The following is a 21365-nucleotide window of genomic DNA, read 5'->3' as shown; positions in this document are numbered from 1 at the left end:
TAGATAATATATAAGTGAATTATGCAATATAAATATACATATGAATGAGATTTTAATGAAATATCAAATATAATATTACATTTCATCTTTGGACTATAATGCAATTTGTTAGTGATACTCTCTATCTATACTTTAAATCTTAATTGGTCACATAATGTATCTTTCTTTGGACTGACGTATTATACGCATAATTAACACCTTAATTGGTCACGTAATATATCTTTCTTTGGGTTGACATATTGTGAGCATGATTGAACACAATTTATTCTTTAGTTGTGAGCTATCTTTAAACATATATTTGGCCTAAAAGTAATTTTCTTTTGAGTCAATTATTTTTAACATAGATATATGTCTATTGACACAAAATATACTAAATTTACCGAATAGTTTTCACTTTAGTGATAATACTAGTTCATTTTGGTAACATATGTTTAAATAGACTCAAAAAAAATCATAGAAAACACTACTAAAAAATTACGATTTTGCGGCAGTTATTTAGCGACGGTTCTTAAAACCGCCGCTATTATCCGTTTTCCCGGCGATTTCAATTAACCGCCGCAAAAACAAATTTTTAGCGGCGGTTATTTAGCGGCGGTTTTATGAACCGCCGCTATTATCTGTTTTCCCGGCGGTTTCAATTAACCGCCGCAAAAACAAAATTTTTAGCGGCGGTTTAAATTTGATTTGCGGCGGTTTAGTAATTCGCGACGATTTAAAATTTAATTTACGGCGGTTTAAAATTTAACCGCCACTATATTCTATTTTTTCGATGATTTAAAAATAATTTTTTATTTAATCAAAATAATACTAATTAGCATGGACGTGGATCTCTTAGATACCAGGGAAAGCCCTTAGCCCTTAGATTTCAATCGGACGACCGTCCTTCGTTGACTGCTGCCCTAACTCTCTTTCCTAACCCTAATAAAGCCCCGCCTCCGAAAGAAAAAGCTCTGCCAAGTTGAAGAGACCAATTTGCTGGGAGGCGACGGCGCCAAAGGTACCAGCAACGGGGGCAAAGAAAAAGGCGATGCCGTGGCCAGGGAAGATCGAGGGAACAGGGGTGATGGAGAAGAGGAACAAGGACGAGAAGGGTAGGACGGCGGACGAGAAGGGCAGCCGCTACTGTTGCTGGCAAGATCCGATGAGGAAGGTAGGGCTCGAGAGTAGCGTTGCCGTAGAGGGTAAGATCGTCAGACTTGAAGCCATTGAAGAGGAGTTCAATCGCCGCGTCCTCGAAGCCTACCAAATCTCATAGAGGAAAGCAGAAGAAGAAGGTAGGTGCATGATTCCTAGGTTAAAGTTAAGGTCTTGTTGTGTTTATTTGTGCCTTTTTCTGTCCTCGAAGCTGTCCACCTTCTCCTCCATCCCCACCTCCTCCAGTGTCACGACCTCCACAATCTAGGTCGCCGCCCACAGGTACTCCACCACCTAGGAGTTCGCACACATGCCATTCGATGGGGGTGATGCACAGGGATCTCAAGCCGGAGAACTTCCTCTTGTTGAACAAGGACGAGGATGCACCGCTCAAGGCCACCGACTTCGGCCTCTCTGTCTTCTTCGAGGAAGGTTAGGAATTCATCAACTTCGGCCAGCTATGGAAGTTCTAAGTAAGTGAATTTACCTCTCATGTTTTTGCATGATCAGGTTCAGTCCATTTGATATTCTCTAGCTAGCATATTTTGGTTAACACTCAACATATCATGCTTTGTTAGGGCATGGACTGTTTATGATAGTACTCTTTTATTCATCTTCAATGCGATCAGTGATATGTTAGGCATTGTAGACGAAAGCAACTATGCATTGCTTCATATTGATTAAGATTGATATGCCAGATTGTTTTTTATTAGTTCATGGAGATTGCTTTAAAACAATTTCAGGTGAACCAGATCCTGAGGTCAAAATCCACTACTAGAAAAGAGCTGCTTAACAGCAGTTATTTAGCAGCGATAAACTGGCCACAATATTGAAATTTTTTATTTTTGGAGTTTTTATAGTGAAGATTTCCATTCAGTTTATATTACTGAATTAAAATGCAACACCAAAATTATCTTTGGCCACAATATCCTATGATGCATTGATCACATATATGATACACACTTTCAAGAGTCAACTTTGCTGATCTGGTCTTCAGGAGTATGCCAACATCTGCTGCCCTTGATGTAGTGTTCAATTTGTGGTGAAGAGAGCTTTGGGACAGGTTTGTTAAATTATTTTATTCCCTCTATGCATTTTGGTTGTAAAATGTAGGCTATCTTTCCATTAATCTTGTAATAAAAACTGCTAGCTAGCTTTCAAACATAACATATTGTTATAATGTATATCATGTTTATTGGGGCAAACTTGGTACATCTTCCTTTGAGTGCCCCTTTCTTTGAGTGGGTTTTTATTGAGAAATGCTGGTGGAGCTAACACTTTGGCACATGGTGAACCTTCAAGCATCACTTCCTAATCTTAACAAGTAATTCTACTTGTTATTTTCCCTGCAGCATTCAGATATCATGCTATTCACTATAATTGTTTTCTTGAATGCAAACCTAATGACATTTTATTTTGCCGAGTCTACACTGATGGTTCTGTGGGCGCTACTGTCCGAGTCTACATTGAGTAGTACGAGAATGATTCAACAAAAACATGAAGAGATTCACAGGAAGCACTTGCACCACTTGTGAGTAAATTGCTGCAATTTCTTTTCCCTTTTCCTAATTCATTCGTGGAACTTTTGCAAATAATGAGTTGGACGCTGCTGGTGTTGCAGGTAGAGGTGGCCGTTAAACTCTCAAAGATGGAAGAATTTGTGGAACTTTTTGGTTTATCCTAAAGATTACTTTATTTTTTCCAACAGTTCATATTTGCCAATTTTTCTACTTGGTTTAGTATTTTTTTTTGTGGTTTTTATAGTCCCTGCATTCTTATTATTTATTATGCTGCTTTATTTTTTCTAACGGTTCATATTTGCCAATTTTTCTACTTGGTTCAGTATTTTTTTTGTGGTTCTTATAGTCCCTTATACTCTAGTTTAATCATTGCGAGCTAAACCAAGTCTTTGTTACAGTTAAATTGGAATATGTGAAAGTTGTTTGCAATTAACCTGGATGTATGAAGACATTCACAAATGCAGAATGCCTTAAAGCACATATCAAAACTTCTCTTCTATACGTTGATTGTGTGATTTGTGGAACAAAACAGCTGAAGAAGAATATTAAACGACATGAACACATGCATGAAGCAAGCGAGGTGACTGAGAGTTGCTTCAAGGTGACTGAGAGGACAAAATGTAACTTTGAAGGTTGCGAACGCACCTTTTAAAATGTAACACCTAAATTTTGTGTAATTATCGATTCTCTCTCAGGCTGTTAAAGCTTAATTGCTATTTGGAAGCAATCTAGTAGAACATTTTCAATTAAAATGTTGAGTACAATTGTAAAATACTTTTACAGTTTGAATGTTTTATTGGATGTTGTTGTTTATTGTTATTTTTCTTTGACAATCGAAACAAATCAATAAAAATTTTAAACCGTTGTTAACGTAATTTATAACGCTTTTAAATAGTTTTCCGGTGGTTTCAAAGCTGTCGGGAAATCAACCGACGACATATTGAAATTGCCGGGAAATCATTTTGCGGCAGTTTTAGCAAACCGCCGGGAAAACTTTTTGCGGCAGTTTTAGCAAACTGCCGAGAAATTAATTCGAACCGTCGCAAAAAATAAACCGCCGGGAAATCATTTCTAACCGCCGTTAAAAGAACCGTCGGGAAATTATCTCGAACCGCCGCAAAAATAACCGCCAAAAAATTATTTCTAACCGCCACTAAACAAACTGCCGGGAAATATTTCGAACCGCCGCAAAAACAACCGTCGAAAAATCTACTTTAGTGGCGGTTATTCTAGCGGTTCTCTAAAACCGCCGCTAAATGGTTTAACGACACCGGTATCAGCGGCGGTTTACCAAACCGCCGGGAAATGATTTTGCGGCGGTTCCAAACCGCCGCTAAACGATTTTAAAACCGCCGGGAAATCCTTTTTTTCTTGTAGTGAAACATAATCGAACAAAAATAATCGACTGATAAACCTTCTGTACTCAGGTTTAGCCATAGCAGTCGATTGCTACTTAATTAATAACAATTCACTGATAATCAATCAGTCGAATGTCACAATCGATTACCAAACCTTCTATATACGACTTTGGACATGACAGTCAATTGATACAATATAATAGTCTAGTACCTCAATCGATTATAGAACCCTCTGTGTCCAACCCTAAGACCAACAATCTATTGTTGTAAAACAACATTTAGTTAATGGAAGCAATCGAACCCAATCGATTAAAAATTATTTTGTGCTCAATTTCAATGTCAACAGTCAATTGCTATAAAACAACAATTGATTGATGATAGCAGTTGAATCGGTCAATCGATTAAAAGACCTTTTGTATGCAATTTTAGTCACAACAATCGATTGATACAATCAGTCGAGTGCCCCAATTGATTAAAAATCATTCTATGTCTAAATTTACGTCCGACAGTCAATTGCCACATAATGACAATCGACTAATAACACCAATCGAGCACCTCAATCGATTCAAAATCATGTTCTTCGCTAATTCTGACACATTAGTCGATTGATATAATTCATCAATCGATTGATTATCGGTTATCACATTTTCAAAGATCAAACATGATGATTTTTCTAAAAAAATCACAACGGTTCCTAAAATCATCGTTGTTTTTAACGATTTAGGATCACATAGAACTTCAAATCCTAGGTTTTCTTATACCAAAACTCAATGGATATTCATCGTTTTAACACATTAGAACACAAGCTAACGCAAAACATACACATTCAGTTAGAAATTGTCGAAAAATCTTAACTCTATACTATAAAATTGATGAAACGACCAGTGACTCTAATACCACTTGATGAAAGTTTTCTAAATATAAATTATAATCCTTATGAACTCAACAAAGAAGAAAACATACACAAGATCTAATATCATCAAAATTACAATGAAAATTAGATACATAAGATAAAGACGATGAACCTGAATGCAGCAGAATTGTCATCGTCTTTATGTTTTCTTGTAATTGAGTGATCTTGGAAGAAGCAGTAGGTACAAATTTTCCAAGAGATTTGGATGACAGCATCATACTCTCCTCACCAATGGGCAGCATGAAGATCTCAATTATCCAATCCTATGGGGACTACATCCTATCCATAGCAATGGATCTGATTCCATTATCAACCCATCATTAATAACAAAATGGGTTAACAGCTCTACATATGTAAATCGACATCCAATAACACAAATTCATAATTAATTTTAATTAGATCACTTAATAGGTTTGTTTCATAATGACATAAATTCACGTGTTACAAATAACATGTAAACCCACAAACAACGAGATGAAATTCAACATTATAGCTATAGTGGTATGATGTCGAAACTCTCATTCCCCTTCTTGTGACAAATCCAGCACCTGCAACTCCACAGATGCTTACCAATGTCATTGACATAATGCCGCCATTGCCATCGCAAGCTCAGACTATCTATGCCATTGATGACCCAAATGAAGGTGAAAACCATAACCGATAGAGAAGATAGAGCAGGGTGCTCTCTTTGTCGAGTGGATCAGCTACGTACTATAAAAATAATCACATTTAGTGATCGAAATTTCGATCGCTAATCGATCGTTAAACCCGTTTAGCGACCGAATAGTGATCAAAAAAATCATAAAAAAATTTCATCGTAATTCAATTTAGCGATCAAATTCTAATTTGGTCGTTAATTCCGCCGTTAATATTTTAAAAATTTTGACAGCATCCCTCTATTTTTCTATTTCATATTTTATTTACATAAAACCCATATCAAAACTCTGTCACATACAATCCATATTTACAATTTACATTCAAAATACACATCATAAACTTATCATATATACAATCCATATCAAATAATTTAACAAAATAATATTTAAATGAAACAAATAACTAAATTATTCATCATCCAAATGTTATAATATCCAAATGATACAAAATAACTAAATTAGTCATTACCCAAATGATACAATATCCAAATGATACAATATATATCTAAACGATATAAATAATATCCATAAACCATAAAATCAATATCCAAATGATACTCTATGGTACAATCAATATCTAAATGATAAAAATATGTCATCATCCAATCATGCATCAAATAAAATCATGATACAAATTAGTTTACGATATAATAAATATCCAAATGATAAAAGCATTATCCATAACTAAATTAATCTATGATATAAACCATATCAAAATGATATAGATAGCAAAAACATGAGAGAGTCAAAACGTATATAGGACTCTAACATGAATGAGGGAGGTTGTCACATAATCAATGATCTCCTTTAAAGGGATTACTTGTAACAAACCTAATGCTCCAAGAGGGGCTCTAAAAATATGATAAGTGGGAGGATAATAATGTTGCATTGATATTATTTCACTTTGAGAGGTCTATTACATGGTGCATATATAGGACTCATCACATACTAAACATAAAACACTATATGTAAGGCTAAATCACTTAACACTAATAACTATTAACATTAGCAAAAGTTATTGTAAATTATATGCAAGTACTTTTCTCTCCGTTTTAAATTAGTAGCTAATTTAATAAATAGCAATTATTGTTAATCTTCTCAATATGAAATCAAATTTAATAAACTAACTAGACACGCCATAAATAGATAAAACATCAGAGGAGTGCATCTGAAATAGGCTCCATATAACACTATCAGATCTAACAACACAATAAAGCTTGCATTAGTGGAATAAGAATTAAATCAAATCAAATAAAATATAAAATTAATAATATCATATAGGTGAAATAATATTGAATCTAAAATTATAGCCAACTTCATGATTTAAGAATGATCAAGTACCATCTAAGAACCAAGCAACAATGATGATCATCAAATCCAACTGTTATTAACTATCAGTCTATGCTACCAAAATCAAGTTGGTAAATCAAAATGCATCAACATATTTGTATCCCTCATGGGCACAACTATTTTCACTAGTTCTTGAAGCGAAGTTCCCTCCATGCACACTTAGTTAATCACTTCATCCGACTTCAACTCTCAACAGTTTGATCGATCGTGATTAATTTTTGGCGTTGCACAATTAGTACAAAACCATTCTTTTTAAATGTTGACGTGCCAAATGGACCAAGCCAAATGAGGGTAGCACTGTCTAATCCAACAAGGCAAGACCATTTTTTATAAATATAACCATTGCTATCTCTACGGAGGGCTCCCTCGCTCGTAGGATTCACATTTTTGAAATTGCACCGGCTAATTTAATTGGGTCCATGCCTTAGAAGGCTTGTTGGTACTTCTACATATATATATACATGCCCTACCACCTCCTTCCATTCCATGTCCAAAACCACCAACTTCCTCTTTTATTTGGTCATACTGATCATATCACTATATATAGAGACATAGATTCTTCACTGCATTAGCTATGTGAATAGAAATGCTGCAAATAAAATTGAAAATTAACATGTGCTCTAATTTAATCTTACATGTTGGGTTGAGGTCTAATGGAGAAGCTTTCTAAGTTTAGATGAGATAGCCCCTTGGTCTTGAGCATTTTGGATCAGTAGTTAACCTGATAAGTTAATAGGTCAATTGGCTCATTTAAGTGAGTTGTGACATTATATTTCTAACTGCATGGAGGCAAACAAATGAGTTCATTTAAGAAACAAACAAAATTTTAGGGATAGAATTGAGCACTCTAGGCTGGATCAACACTGAGAGAGTTAGAATCAAGCACTCTAGGCTAGATTGGTAGAGTTGTATACTTCATTATAAGGAAAAGAAGTCCAAGACAGTATCAGGATTCAAGCAGGAACAGCTTGGCAATCGTTTTATGAAGATCAATCAATTACATTAGTAAGTGAAATTAGTGAGCCCATTTGCAAAGACAATTCAAGCCCTTCAAGTCCTTACAGATAATGTCTATGGTCAAAGGGTTTGAAGTTAAACTGTTTGTATGTTGCATGAAATACGTAGACACTGCAAAAGACAAGAGAGCATTATGAGCCTTGTGTGTGAGATAGTCATCATCCTATGGGAATGTGGTTGTTGTTGTTGTTTCTCTTTGTTCATAGTGAGATATTCCTCCTCTGGCATTAACTATATCTGACTCAAGCATTCCAAGTGAGTTCCTATTAATTATTGTCAAAATGAACAAAAGATGCCAAAATTGTGTCTGGAACAATTAATTATAATTAGAATCACATATGACTTAATTATGTGTCCAGACCATGTTGACAAATTACATGCTAAATTATTTGTCCATTATTACACCCATGAATAACTATTTCAAAAAAGATATATTCAGATAGTAAATTACTTATCCATTATTGCACCACCAACACAACTATTACCAGAGAAATAAATTCAGAAGGTAAAATACACCAGGATAAACAAGAGAATCATATAAATATATATAAGATAATTCTGTAAAAAAATTATTGAGAATAGATTTAGCTATTAATTATTCATGATAAAAATTTCAGAGTAGGTGCAGCTAATACTTGGATGTAAACTAATTAATTTTTTTCATAGCTTGGAAATAAATGAGAGCGAAAATTTTAAATTTAACTGTCATCTGATTAACTAACTAGATGAAATTGTTAATTCTCAAAGCTGATCTTTGCAAAAGTTTTGAAATATTCTGATGTAGCAAGAGCGTGGATACTATTTACTGTAGAAAAATAAGCACATCATTAAAATTTTCTGGAGAACCCATTAATTAGAACAGTCTCGTGCAGACATGGATGTGTGGATAAAACATCTTGTAGATCAATGAGCAGAAACCAAATATATATGAATTGTATAACAAGAGTAACTAAAAGAGATACACTTCACAAGCTACATTATTTCCTGATGCAACATGATAAAAATGCATTAAAAAAAGAAAAAGAAAAAAGGAATCCAGGTAACCAAATAGCTGACCTTTAGAAACTAATTTCAAACATATAGAAAAGACTTATTCAAAAGAAAATCTTCATGGGCATCGTAAATAATCTACACATGAAATTAGCATCCCATTACTCCATTATAAATAGCAATGCACTTTTTTATGTCAATCCAAAGTATATTAAGCATATCACTATATATATATAGAGAAATAGATTCTTCACTATATTAGTCATGTGAATTGAAACACTACAAATAAAATTAAAAATTAACATACCTCAAAATATCTACTCATCAGGAGCATTTGAGTCTTGAGTCTCCTGTGAATCGAAATGATGCGGCATGGAAAAAGCAGAAAGACTCATGCCTAAATAGAGATCAAAAAAATTCTCATATTTGGTGATCGACTGTTATCCTGACCCAATCATCCATCCACCGATCTAACTGTTCTATAGTTGTCCTAACCTGATCATCTATGGATTGCTCGGACTGCTATAATGTCGTGGCACAATCTCTCAATGTTTGATTTTCTAGTGTAATTCTCTCACTTCATTAGATGGAGAACTAGATCGACCCCTGACCCTAGGAGCCATAACACAATCATATGCAACCCGCGCATGAGAGCCAAGGTCATAAAGGGCATTCTTTTTACTTCCACTAACCAGATCATAATATATCTTTATCGCTTCATCTGATAACCTCACTAGGTCATGCCCTCTACATCAAACTGAGATGTCTGTGTAATTCGATCAGTCATATTGTCCTATTAAAAAAATTATTAGTGTTAGATAATAAATAATTAATAAATCTAGTTATTTTTAAATGTGAGTAGTAGTAAAATTTATATTCTTTTGTTTATGACCTTCAATCTCATATCCACAAAAGTGTCATCCTTTTTCTTGTGGGTATTGCAAAATATCTCCCAATAAATATAGAGTCTATGTATAGTATTTGCTTAAAAAGATAAAATATTTAAATTAAAAATTATTATCAATTATAAAAAATTTAAATAATATTATTATAAACTCACCAAGTTTATTGTATATTTTATAATAGATTGTAATCTAGCTGTATGCTTTGATGATTCAGTGTTCGTGCTATCGACCTCAGGATTTCTATTGCTTTGAGCAGTCGTTGAATTTCGTTATTATTATTCTGCAGCCCAAACGCTTTGCTATTCATCCCAAATCTCATCAGGTATATATGAAAGTTTTTTTCCATTTTTTTCTCCACTTGTACATAAGATTTTAAATTATTTTAAATTCTTCTTTATGGCCAGAAGATAATTAGATTTGAGATAGGATAATTTAGGATTATATCGCAGTATTTTGATTTTTTTTATATTTTAAATTAGTTTCTAGCTTATTTCATTAAATTAGATTTATTTGAGGTCTTCATCTTATTTTTTTTTATTAATTTGAGATAATTAATAATTATTAATTTGTTGTATTGAGTTTTGCAAGATCAGAAAACTAATTCATAAAGCTCAAGAAAAGGTCCAATTTGAAAAACACGGGACTGATTCAGCGATTTGGTTCAAACTGGTCCGGTTTACTTGTGGTTTATAAGCTAATCCGGTTCACTTGCTGCGAGGGGCTCGGCCAGCGTTGTAGGGTTCTTTCCCAAAAATCGCAATCTTGTTTCTTTTCTCTCGCGATCATTATCGCTGATCTCCTCTTCCCGATAGGCAACAGAGTAGCGGTGACATCAATGATAGTCGACGAGCACCGACGATCCGCAAGAGTCCTCGCCGGAGTGGTCCAACTCTGGCGATTGCTTCTTCACCCCCTCCGGTCACATATTGCTCACCGAGAGTGGTCCAGCTCCGACGATTGATGGTTGGCGGTATCTTGCCAAGTAGGGACACCCTCCCAGAGTGGTCTATTTCCGAAGAACTCCCTATCCCTTCGCATCCACTGGAGCTCTGCAGGGTCTGACTTTGCCGACGTGGTTGGTGAACGCGGGGGAAACTTTGTTCAGCTACGACCATCCTTCAACCACTAGAGAATGCAAGGTAATGAGTTCTGTTTTCTTCTTTCTGATTCTCTATATGTGGTTGCAGCAGGGAATTAGGGCAAAAGAAGGGTCCGACTCTTGTCTTCTCTGATCAAATCCCGCCAGAGTGGTCCAGCTCCGGCGATATTCTTCATCCCCATTGGCGTGAATCAATTGAAGATGTTGCGGGTCTCTATTCTGTGTCAAACTAGGGAAAATAATTCCTAACCTTAGTTCTGAATTTTTCATTGGAGATCATTTGGTTGTTTGTTGTTCTAATCAGACGGTTAAATCAAACCCCCTGTTCTTTGTTGTTCGTGTGTTGATTCTACATTTTCTATGATGTTTGTAATGGATGTCTATAGGAACCTATTCTTGATTTAAGATGGATTAGAATTGATCATATGTATGTTGTTTGAGTTTTTATAAATGAAGTTGTTCTTGTTCTTTTGCATCTATGGGAATGAATTGGATAGTTTGTTGTTTTGAAGCTATAAGACATAGTGTGGTTGCTTAGCTTTGTTGTTTGATGTTGTGGGTAATGGAAAAGCTTGTTGGTTTGATGTTGTGGTGATTGAACAAGTTATGCTTGTTTAAGATGTTGTTGAGTGGGGCACATGATGTTGTTGTTTAGAAGTTGTTGAATGGAACATGATGTGTTTGCTTACAATATTGAATTGAACATCTTTTGTATTGTGTACTCTGAACAATTGTTGGTAAGTGAATCGGTTCATGTTAAGGGTTTGAAAATGATTTGATGTTGTGATGGTTGAAGTTGTTTGTTAATGAAACCTGTTTGTTGCTTGTTGTGGAGCTAATAGGAATGGACTTGAATTGCAGTAATTGAATGTGAAATTGGTTTTAAGTAAATTGAATGTTTAAATAACTTAGATTTAGTTATAATTGTTTATAGTTGAATAAATTATAAATTTGTGAAAATATGGACTTGAATGTAATTGTGTCAACTCTTTAGATTTAACTGTAATTGAGTTACTTGGGAATGATATTGTAAATTTGATTCTTATTTGAATAAATCTGTAATTAGGATGAGCGATATATTTTGATTTGTAAATTATGTATAATTGATGTTCATTAGTTAATTTTGTATAGCTAAATGCTTGTATGTTACATGCATTAGTTAATTGTAATATTAAATTATTAATAAAAGGATTTTGTCAATGATTAGGATGATGTTTGTTAAGTAAGGTCAATAATAAAAATTTCTTGCCATGTTATCTAAATACAACTCTCTATCATTGATTCCACGAAAGTAGGGGTGTAATCGAACCGAGCCGAGTCGAACAGTAAGAGGCTCGAGCTCGAGCTCGGTTCGTCTTTTTTAGTTCGATTCGAGCTTTAATTCTTAAGCTCGAGCTCGGTTCGTAATGAAATTAAATAGTTCGCGAACGGCTCGAGCTCGGCTTGAAAAAGACTCGTTTTAAAGTTAAACGAATTCAGTTCGAGCTTGGTTTGAAACTAGCTCGTTTAAAAGTTAAACGAGCTTAGTTCGAGCTTGGATCGTTAATATATAATATTTATAATTCATGTAATATATATATATATATATATATATATATTCGTCTCTAACAAACACGTTCATGAGCCTTTAAATGAATATGTTTGCGAGCTCACGAACCAAATACTGTTAAGCTCGAGCTCGGCTCGATAATATTTTTGAGCTCGAAATCAGGCTCGAGCTCGGCTCGTTAACTTAATCGAACGAACTCAAACGAACTTTTTTTCGAGCCGATAGAATAGCTCGTGAGCAGCTTGCACGAAAGAGACGATGGTATGCTACCTGAGTAAAAATTAAGAGTTGTGGTTAATTATAAATTATAATTTTGAATGATGTGCGTGATAAATAAAATATAAATAAATAAAAAATAAAAATAAAAATAAATAAACACACCATCAACTAACTTCCAAGTATATTTTTTCTAAAAAATATTAATATTAAGAATAATGGTTAGTAAAAATAATATTCAAATTACTTATCAAAAATTCATGATAATAAAAATCTTTTATTTCTTGGTCTACATGCCTCGATGTAGAATTAGAAGTGCACTATTATTCTTTAAATTTTTTAAAAATATATGCAGTGACACTATGACCATTCGAAACAAAACTGCATGAAAAATATATATTATTATTTATTATAAAAAAGGAAATGAATTTGAATTACTGATAACATTAATACATACCAACCCCCAACAATCCTCAAAACAATTTGACCAGTGTGTACTGGTGGATTGTCTGACATGATTATATCTGTAAAATAATATTATAACACATACACAATCCAACATGTAAAAAATAAGCATATACATAAAAAATAACAATTTTCAACTCTAAGGTTTAATCATCATTACAATCCGAATCATTAACATTAACAATTTCTAATTCTCATCGCTAGACTCTATTAGCTCCTCACTATTGGACATCTCTTCATCATCTATTTTCTCGTAAGCGATATTTACATCTATCAGTAATTAAGATGCAGATTGAATATCTGAATCAACTGAATGACTTTCCACTTTCTCATTCTGAAATGCATCATGATTTTGGATCGTAATAGAGTTCAACATTTCTATGTTTGACCGAGACTTGATTCGACAAACTGATAACCATTCACTAGAAATAAGGATATACATAAAAAATAACAATTTTCAACTCTAAGGTTTAATCATCATTACAATCTGAATCATTAACATTAATAGTTTCTAATTCTCATCGTTAGACTCTATTAGCTCCTTACATTGGACATCTCTCCATTATCTATTTACTCGTAAGCGACATTCACATCTATCAGTAATTGAGATATAGATTGAATATCTAAATCAATTGAATGACTCCACTTTCTCATTCTGAAATGCATCATGATTTTAGATCGTAATGGAGTTTGGCATTTCTATGTTCGATCGAGACTTGATTCACAAACTGATAACCATTCACTAGATCTCCTTCTCTTCATCAGGTATTCAAGATAAAAAACTTATCAAGCTTGTAACTTGAAAATGAAGGGTTCAAACTTGGTGAATCTTTTATTTGCATGAACCTCAATTAAATTGTAGTTTATTTGTATTTGAGTACATGTTCTTAGAGTCTGATCATATCAAGAATATTTGAATAACACACACTTTTTTATGAATCAAGCAAGATATTTGACCTCAATGATTTCGTCAAGTGTGTCATAGTAATCATATTTAATATCCATGTTGGTGGTAGATTCTTTTACGCAAATACCTGAATTAGAGGTCATTGTATGTGCATCATGTTGTGCCACGTGAAATTTCAAACCATTCACATAATAACTCTAAAAGACTCTTATATTACGAAGAAGTTCTGATGCAATATTCTTTATCCTTTCATCTTGCACATTTGAAATTCTATAGTCCTTCACTTAAAAAAATTGATGATATAAATTTATTATAATATACAAAAAAAGATATATCTCAAACTTACATATATTTCAAACCAAATTGTAAATTTCATCTCTATCTTTTTGTTTATCCTACTTGCACTTATTGATGGATTTTGAATTTGTAGTTATTGTTCATACAAGCTATCAATACAAGTAAATTAAACACATATCTTATGACCAGAAGGAATAATGAGAAAAATATTTCAAATTATAAGTTAACTCACTTTAAGTAGGGTTTGACCTCATCACAGTTGAGGAGCATATATGTTCTTATTGTATGATATTCTTGTGGATTTAACTATCTATTAATGATGCACCCATTGGCTTACCAGAAAACTTGAAAATAGAAAGCATCTCTGGATCTATCGGTTGAGCATCATCCAAATTTCGAGGACACTTGCGATGTCTGATTTTTACATTATCAACAAAATAATATGAGCAGAAATAAGATGCTTCTTTAACTAGATAAAAATTATATATATACCCTTCAACTCAACTGTTGATTTGTTATGAACAATAATCTTTAATCTCTAAAAAATCATTCAATGGATACATCCATCTGTACTGCACAGGACCAGCTAGTCATGTCTTGTAAGGTAAATGAACTGGTAGATGTTTCATTAAATCAAAAAAATTATATAGGAATATACGCTCAAGTTTACAAAGAATAATTAAAATTTCAGTTTCCAGCCAAATCATTTCCAATATCATGATAACCCTAATGTCAAATTTTTAAGAAAAAAAGACTCAATTATGTAAGTGCTTGCCAAACATTATCAAGAAGTAGATCATGGAAGGCAATTGGAATAAGCCTTTACATGAACATATGACAGTTATGACTCTTCATATCAAACATTTTTAATTTGTTCATATCCATACATCGAGCCATATTCAAAGCATAACCATCAGGGAATTTGACTTCTTTCAACCAACTACACAATATCTACTTACTTTCTTTATTTAATGTATAGCAAGCATTTGAAAATTTATCGGTTGTTTCATTTTGATGCAACTTAGGTCTGTTAACTAATTGTTTCAATTCCTCATGTGATTTTACCTTGTTTTTAATTTTACCCATAACATTCATCACAGTATTGAAAATATTATCAAAAAAAATTTTCTCTACATGCATCATATCTAAATTATGTCGAATGAGCAAATATTTTCAATCTGGCAACTCCCAAAATATGCTCCATTTCTTCCAACTACACTTGTATATCTTAGCAATATATTTATTTAAGTCATCAGAACCCATCTGATTTACTGATACAAATCCATAGTTGTCTATTTTCTGAAGGATACAGGTGGTTGTTTTCTGACCACTACATTTTTTATGAACTCTTTCTTATTTCGCCTGAAAGGGTGCTCTTTTAATAAAAATTTACAGTGATTATCAAATCAAGATATTTTACTACTACAAGGTAATGAAAATACATCCGACTCTGTCATGTAATGTGGACATGCTAACTTATCAGTCGTGCTCCAGCCAGACAACATTGAGTATGCTGAAAAAATCACTAATCATCCAAATAAAGTAACATGCAAGGTAAAATTACTTTTACTTACAATATCATAAGTCGGAGATCCTGCATTCCATAATTTTTTCAACTCCGCAATAATAGATTGTAGAAATATATCTATCTTCTCTTTTGGATTCTTTGAACCTGAAATAAACATGGTAAGGAACATGAATTCATCTTTCATGCACATCTATGGCAGTAAGTTGTATAGTGTTATTATGGCTGGCTAAGATGAATATTGCTGTCTTGATCAAATGGCTGAAATCCATCTACTGAAAGCCCTTGTCTTACATTACGTGGTTCCATTGAAAAGAAAGGAAATATTATATCAAGATGTTTCCATGGGCAAGGGGAGTCAACAGGTGAACTGTATATTATATCTCCTTCGCACTTGCTCATGATGTCATCTCATGTATCTTGCTATTGCAGCAGATGCATACAAACGTTGAAGTCTAGTAGTTAACAGGAAATAATACATAACTTTTGATGGTATATTCTTCTTCTTTTTCCTTGATATACAACTGTGCTATCTATACCAAGGGTGATTACACAATTTGCATTTAGTAAGTTCACTATCTTCATTCCAAAAGATCATCCAGTTATTTGTACAACAATCAATCTTTTCTATAGACAAACTTAAACCCCTGATCAATTTTTTTGTACTATAGAAACTATCAGTCATTATATTATTAGCAGGGAGCAACTTTGACATCAATTGACAAATATCATCATAACATCATTAAAGAAAATGATGTTCTACCTTGATGTTCAGTAGTCTAGCAGTAGCTGATAGTTAGGAATGACCAGAAAGAATGCATTCTCATACTTCTCTTTCACTAGCATTTAACATGTCATATAATTTTTAGATTTTAGGTGTTGGTATTTCATCAACATTTCTATGATCAAATACATTCATCGTATCATAAACCATTGATTGCATTGTATTGTCATTAAATGATAATTCATGTTGAGCAAATGATGATTCATGTTGAGCAATGATAATCAGATGTAATTAGATGACGCACCAGAATGCCCAATTGGCTCAAACACATAAGGTTCTCCATGATAGTACCAATTGTAATAATTTTGAATAAATCCATTTTTACCTAAATGCACTTTCACAGTATCCTCATCACAGAAAGTTGTATTTCTACATTTGCAATGATTATATGGATATCCCCATAATTGATCACCATTCATACACTTCTAGATGACGCTTAGTCAAATTCTACAAACTGTTCAACTCCATCGAAGTATTCTTCAGTAATAAATTTATTTTCTAATCTATTATACATCTAAGCTTTATTCATATACATTTTAACCTAATGAGAAAAAATTTATAATATTAATAAATATGTAAAGCTAAACATGCATATAGACATAACATAAACTTAATTAAATCATAATACCACTTAAACTTAAACTAAATAAGATATTTTAAATTCAAAATTAAAAGTACCACCAATAGAGTAGATCACAAATGGATGTGAGAGATAATGCTCAGAATATGCAGCTAATATACCTGAAGATAATAAAATAACATTACAAAATTAACATCAGTTATATTACATAATGTCTTAAATATAATAATCAAATTATTTCAATATACTTGTTTGTGCACCTCATCTCCCGACCAAGACTGCACGTGCGCCCAAACACAATTGTACCCATGTTCAGCAGCATGCATTTCTGTCAAGACCTATCCTATAACCAACCACGTGGCAGCCCTGACCCGATATCACAGTGAGCTATACAATTGACTTCGACAGCCACGTAGCCCCACGGTCGGCCCCGCCTCGTAGCCCCGACAACCCCGAGGCCGACCTCGATAGCCCCGTAGCCCTTGGCTAGCTCATCAACGCCATGTTGGGCCCCGACATCCATGCTCTTGACCCCTACAAACTCGCACCTCGACTCGATCAGGGTTGAGCCCAGACCTCCGGTTACGCCACCACCCCACAGTTGAGCGCGAGATCGGTTGCGCCACCACCCCATGGTTGGGCGCGAGATCGGCTGAGCCACCACCCCATGGTTGGGCGCGAGATCGGCTGAGCCACCACCCTGACCACGACACTAGCCCTGGACGCCCAATGACAACCCCTCCGCGCGTCACCAGCAAAAAAAACCAAATCGAAGTAAGAAGCTTACAGCCACCAAGGGCGGAGCTAGGTTGATGCCTACCCGGGTTGTAACCCGGGGGCTCAATGGCGATGAAAAAGGGATAAATTTTGATTTACTATGGGAGAAAAGAAAAAAAATGAAGATTAGCCCGGGTGGTGGCTCACAGTTTGGGATCAGTCCGGGTAAATCATCCGGGTTGGCTCCGCCATTGACCGCCACCAGCACTGCCACCCCGCAACGCCGGAGAGAAATCCCATAAAAAAGATCACATCGGAGAGGAGATCGGAGATCGGAGATTGGGATAAATATTTAGGGTTTGAGAGAAGAAATCAGGAGGGCGCATGAACTGATTTTGAGGGTGATTCAACGGTCGAACAGTGATTCAATTGATAATTTAGCAACCAAATCATGGTTTGGTCGTTGAATCAGCGACTGAACCGGGTTTGGTCATTAATTCTAGTGACAGAATCATGGTTTAGTCATTGAATCAGCGATCGAACTCAGTTCGGTCACTGAACTAGCAACTAAATTACAATTCAATCATTAATTTTAGCAACCAAATCGCGTTCGATCGCTAAATTTTCAACTCACCACACCCTAAACCCTTATCCATCTTGCCCGAATCAAAATATAGCGATCGAATCTAGAGTCAGTCACTAAATTAGCGATCGAACTATAACATCTGAAAATATACATTCAATTCAATACATAACTTGTTTTCAATTGTTCATTAATTCAGATAAAACTGAAACTCATAGAACAACAACTCAGTCACAGAAAAATAATAATAATAATAATTTTCTAGAACTCATTTCTCTCGATCTCGATCTGATAATTAACCTACTTCACACAGCTAATTCAACAGGACAATTGTGAGGGAGGGACAATTAGCATGATTGTAGGAATAGAATTATAAATCCAGTACAAAGCTATCTATCCCTCTATCCATTTAAAGTCCATTAATTAGCTAGCTAATCTTTGCTTCAAGTTCCCATGCCACCAATACCATACCTACCTACTTAAATCTCGATTAAAATGTCATTAAAAGTACACCATTAACAGCTTAGCAATTGACTTCTTTGGCCAGCCATCCATTTTATTAATTACACTTGTGATGAGTCAAGTCAAATTTAAGCAAGATCATCTCCATTGTTTATTTTCTTGTCCTTGCTTTGGCATTTTATTTGGCCTCAAAGTCCAACTCGACCTCAGTAGAATATATTAAAAAATAAATAAAAGACAGCATCAAATTCTAAAGATGCCAAGGAGACAGCCATATTTTGTTGAATATAAATGTTGACTACTTTCTTGCCTTTGTCTTATCAAGTGTTGACTTAATTGCTTCTATGCAAAGAACTAATTAATTAATTCATTTTGTTTTCTTTTAGAAATTTGGGCCATGAGTGGCTGCCTTTACTTTCTGTATAAAGGGAAGGGGCGCCATTTTTTTCAGCTTAATAATTTTTTTTTCAAAAAATAAAACATAAAGCATCCATTATATTAGTCGACTAATTAATTCTCAAATATATATATATATATATAGATTTGATATACTGCGCGACGAAAAAAACGCGACCCCGTGCGCGATCGATCCACGCCGTCCACGCCCGATCGCGATCAACCGCAGCCGTCCAAAAATCGCGATTGCACAGTGTTTCTCCTCGGACGTTCGCCGCTTCCCGGCGTCCGTTCATCGCCGTCCGACCACCGATTGCCGCCGGACCGGACCCGTTGGAACCGCAACTCACCGGCGGTCCGGCGGGTGCCGGAGTCCGGCCCCGATTCGGCCGGAATCCGGAATTCCGGCCGAAATCGGCCAGCCCCGATTCGGCCGGAATCCGGCCGGATTCCGGCCGAATCGGGGCCGGACTCCGGCCGCGGTCGACGCGCCGGCGCCGGGCGCATCGGCGGCCGGATTTCGGCCGGAATCCGGCCGGATTCCGGCGAAATCGGCCACCAGCGCGTCTGCTGTGTTTCGGCCGGAATTTCGGCCGGATTCCGACCCAATCCGGCCGGAATCCGGTGCCGATGTGTGCGCCGTCGAGTTGCGCTTCCAACGAGCCCGGGATGGTGGCCGGCGGTGACCGGACGGCGAAGAACGGCGGCGATGAACGCGGGGAGGTCGGGCGGTCGCGTACGGGAGTCGGGTTTTTTCGTCGCGCGGGATATCAAACCTCTATATATATATATATATATATATATATAGAATAATGAATCATATCTATAATTTCAAGAAGTGTTGAGTGTTATAGATGAATCTGTGTAAGTTAGTTATGATAGTCACAGTAAATTATTTTTAACCATAAGATTGTTGAATGTCAAGATAGAACATAATATGTATAAAAATTATTTTAATGATTTTATTCAAATTATTAGAAAGGTATTGTCGCGTGATCACATAATGTCGAATAATGTATACAGTATAAACAAATTTATGAAAGAATTAGATCTTCCAGTGGAAAAAATTGATATTTGCCAAGATGGTTGTATGTTATATTGGGGAGATAATACAGATATTCATAAATTCTGTAATCAATGCAAGTACAAGAGTATTAGGAGGTCGGGTCATAATCAGCGATGTAAAACATACAAGCAAATATTTTATTTACCTTTAACTCCTAGGTTACAAAGGCTTTATGAATCAAAGGTCACTATTAAACACATGAATTGACATGCAAATCATGAAATAGAAGAGAGGCTAATGTGTTATCTATCAGATACAGATGCGTGGAAATATTTTGATAGAACATATCCTGAATTTGCGAAGGAGATTCGAAATATTATGTTAGGTCTTTGTGTTGATGAATTTGCTCTATTTGGTAAATTAGGAAAATCTTATTCTTGTTTGCCAGTTATGCATGAAAATATTTTGATAGAATATATCTTGAATTTACGAAGGAGATTCGAAATATTATGTTAGGTCTTTATGTTGATGGATTTACTTCATTTGGCAAATCAGAAAGATCTTATTCTTGTTTGCCAGTTATCTTAATTTCATATAATCTTCCACTTGGTATATGGATGAAAACATCATATATATTTTTAATATTGATCATGTCTGACTCATAAAATCTGAAAATGTTATTCACCTGGTATGTTTTTAACATTATTTGTTTGTAACTTTATGATAGATTTACAAATTATGTGCGTTTTATTCATGAGCTTAATAGAATAATGAATAACTATTGGATAGGGGATTCAATAACTTATACAAACACTCTAGATGAAACAAAAGAGCTATGGTAGAACGATTTCAAGGTAAGCTATTCTAATCAGTTTGTATATGAAATTAAAGTGAATGTAATCAATTGCTTTTTATCCATTGCAACGGTCATTCACT

The 21365-nt window shown here is 34.8% G+C and overlaps 2 long non-coding RNA genes across 2 annotated transcripts; both read left to right on the top strand.

Moving 5' to 3' along the window:
- The first annotated feature begins 1037 nt into the window (after positions 1-1037).
- LOC141813953 (uncharacterized) lies at positions 1038-2373 on the top strand. Its single transcript, XR_012600416.1, has 3 exons — positions 1038-1274; positions 1346-1607; positions 1878-2373. It is a non-coding gene; the product is annotated as an uncharacterized LOC141813953 (long non-coding RNA).
- Positions 2374-2428: 55 nt separating this feature from the next.
- On the top strand, positions 2429-3348 carry LOC141814037 (uncharacterized). Its single transcript, XR_012600429.1, has 2 exons — positions 2429-2665; positions 2756-3348. It is a non-coding gene; the product is annotated as an uncharacterized LOC141814037 (long non-coding RNA).
- Positions 3349-21365: the final 18017 nt, after the last annotated feature.

Source organism: Curcuma longa, chromosome 20, assembly GCF_044706935.1.
Source record: "Curcuma longa cultivar G26 ecotype Majalengka, Jawa Barat chromosome 20, ITB_CL_G26_1.1, whole genome shotgun sequence".
NCBI classification, from domain to species: domain Eukaryota; kingdom Viridiplantae; phylum Streptophyta; class Magnoliopsida; order Zingiberales; family Zingiberaceae; genus Curcuma; species Curcuma longa.
The sequence above is the reverse complement of the archived record's forward strand: the minus strand, read 5'-3'. Positions and strand labels throughout refer to the sequence as shown.